The following is a 3,039-nucleotide window of genomic DNA, read 5'->3' on the forward strand; positions in this document are numbered from 1 at the left end:
CGCGTTGGTGTGAGTTCTTGAAGAAAAAATGTATAATTGTGTTGAAGCTTCTGGGGAAAGTGGTTTGCCGTGGCTGCCAGGGTACACATTTGTTGGCGAATAAGTTATCTATGTGTTATTTATAAAGCGGCCTTTACACGGTCATTTTTGTATGCAAACATGATATGATGCAAAAAAAACTGGTTTTCGTTTAAACGGTCGAACATGCAATCATACTTTATTTCTCTGTTATTTGTGAACGAAGCAACATCAATGATGAAATAACAAGGATGGCATAAAGTGAGACTCTCTCATTTTCGCTGATTTTTCTGTTATTCTCTTTCCCTTATTATTAATATCAGGGAATTTCGAACAGCTGATGTCAAAAAAGGCGGGATGCCAGAAATAAACCCGCTAAAAATAGCTAACAAAAGCAGTGCGAAACGAAATTTCAGGGGCCAACACAAATACTTTTGAATAACGTGCAACTAAATTTTATTTGCTAATTTAATTTAAAACGTTCATCATAAAACCATGATATTTTATTATGACTTGTATTGTTTCTTTGTTATAATTTTTTTTATGTTATATGATTTTTTAAAAAATTTATAATCCAGCCATCCAGAACGCTTCGATAAATTTCAAAGAAGTCCTTCCACAGTTCTTCGTTTATCCGTGACGTCATTACGCTTCAATGTTTGCTTACGACTGCAAAAATATACTGCGTGCATGATGCAAGCGTTTACACCATAAAACATGTTCACAACAACATCATGTTTTTAAAAACTTTTAAAAACCATCGCACATGTATGACGAACACGAATTTATTATGTTTACACGTTCATTCTTCTCATCACGCCGCACATGCTTGCAAACATGAATGACCGTGTAAAGGCCGCTTAACAAAAGTATCTGTTACCCCAATTTCTGTTAGTGTTATTGTTTAGGTTAGCAGTTTGTTACCTTTAGTATATAAATATGTTAGCGTATTTGTTACCTGTTTGTTAGTTGTAACAAGGATGTCTGTTACTTCGATACGTTATTTCATTTGTTATCTATTTGTTAATTCTAAAAAGTTCATAGGTAAGCGTATCGGGTACCTTTTTTGCTATCAGAACCAATTCATATTCTTTAAAAAAAAGCATTTATTATTTGTTATAGTATTTTGCTTTATTTTGTTATAAAAGTATATTTTCTTTTACTTAGTATTAAAATAAATTAATACCTTATAGTTATGTAAATACATATAAAATATATATACTTTAATATATAATAAATGTAAATTTAAGTTCTAACACTTTAAATTTATACCAATTCCTGTAAAAATTTAATAATTTGAATGAATGCAAATATGCTTAATAAATATTGAAAATGAGCGACAAAAGATTCCCATTCTTTCGGTAAAGTTTACCAGTACTTAACTGTCAGATGGTTGCTACCCAGATATTGAGATAACCGTTTTTCAACATGTTGCCAATAAAGTTCAGGTTAAGCGCTTAACCATACATTGAGCTAACGGCCCTTAGAAATTAAAACTGAATGAAAATAAACATGTCGGTAACAAGTATTAAATTCTCTATAACGCTGTCAAAATTACCAATACAAATAAAAATAAACAGTTGACTATGAATCACAATAGTTACGAAATTTATTTGAAATTGGTTTTTCGTTTAATTGTTACGTATTTTAGTTGCTTACAATATATTATATAAAAGCCCACATTCGATTAATATCTATGATGATCTCTATAAGTAAAGTATTGTAACGCACTTCTCGATAAATCGTCTACCTTGTAACTCATTCTTGAGTTCGATCACTGGATTGTTAAATAAAAGTCCCAATTCAATGGCAACACACTTATCTTTATTTCTAATTTAAACAACTTAACACTTCTTACTCGTTATTCGAGTTTACAACTTATTGCTTATAGTTCTTTAATAAACAGCACTCTAATTAGAACTGTGTCTGCTGATCCGGCAGTCCTTATATACTAGATCTTTAACAAAACTTTGCCACTAGAACAATTGGGCAACTGAGAATTCGCTGTCTAATTGATTCTGGCAACTTACCGTCGATTCCATTTTATTCTATCATCTGTGTTCGTCACAGTATTTTGTGACTAAAGACTGAAGACAACATGGTAAAAAGTAACTTGTCACAAATTGAGGCATCTATTTACTGAATTGCGCTATAAACCCACTTTTTTCAGATAAATAGACACAACTAGGCCGAACACAGCAGAAAATGTTGGATTTATTTCAGCAATAGCGACACAACTACAAATAGTACTTTTTAGCTTATACAGCACAGGCGAGGCAAACGAGGCAATCAACACTGAAGTAGATCACCTAACGGTGATTTTCCAGTTAAGTAAGATCTTCTTAAAAAGTGGTTATTATTCATCTTTGCTCTTTTACCATGTTAATCAGGGGTGTTGTGGAATCTGATAGCTGTCGGAATCAGAATTGAAACCGATAAAAAAATGTAGTTGGTGTCATGAATTCAGATATTATTGGTTTGATGGTTGAAACGGGCTTTGTAATGGTTTTAGGTGTCATCGAAATCAATTTTATCGGTTTTGATATCAGAAACAAAGCAAGAAGATAATCGCTCCAAATTTAAATATTGCATTGTTATTTCCATCGTAAAGGGGGAGTAGAGAAAGAATCAGCTGATCGATGTCAACAAAGCTACAGCTGAGAGGGGTCCATGGAGAAACGTCAAGTCCGCCTAGGGGTTGAGTTTCTGTTGACAGCCAAGATGACCGAGTTTTAATCGGAAAATGGTTGCATCTTGCTATTTTCTTTTAATTTATGAAAAATGTGTCCAAAAAATAATGGTTATATGTAAAACTTTAATATGTTTTCAAAATAAAATCAGTTTATTTGAATATATGTTCTTAAAGGAGCGGCTATTATTGGCAAATTCTAGAATAATTACGATAAATATTTATGCCTTTTTTTAACTGTGGTAAATTAATAAATATTCACCACAGAAAAATCTAAGGTGCAATAAAGCAACCATGTCAAATAACGGGATGCAGAAAATGCTTATTCAACG

At 32.1% G+C, this 3,039-nt stretch overlaps 1 long non-coding RNA gene across 2 annotated transcripts; it reads left to right on the forward strand.

Moving 5' to 3' along the window:
- The first annotated feature begins 1,684 nt into the window (after positions 1-1,684).
- On the forward strand, positions 1,685-2,762 carry LOC138856238 (uncharacterized). 2 transcript variants are annotated; one of them, XR_011395363.1, is made up of 3 exons: positions 1,685-2,126; positions 2,189-2,349; positions 2,409-2,762. It is a non-coding gene; the product is annotated as an uncharacterized lncRNA (long non-coding RNA). The 2 variants fall into 2 exon arrangements; XR_011395362.1 differs by having other exon boundaries at positions 2,189-2,762.
- Positions 2,763-3,039: the final 277 nt, after the last annotated feature.

This window comes from Bactrocera oleae, chromosome 3 (genome assembly GCF_042242935.1).
Source record: "Bactrocera oleae isolate idBacOlea1 chromosome 3, idBacOlea1, whole genome shotgun sequence".
NCBI lineage: Eukaryota > Metazoa > Arthropoda > Insecta > Diptera > Tephritidae > Bactrocera > Bactrocera oleae.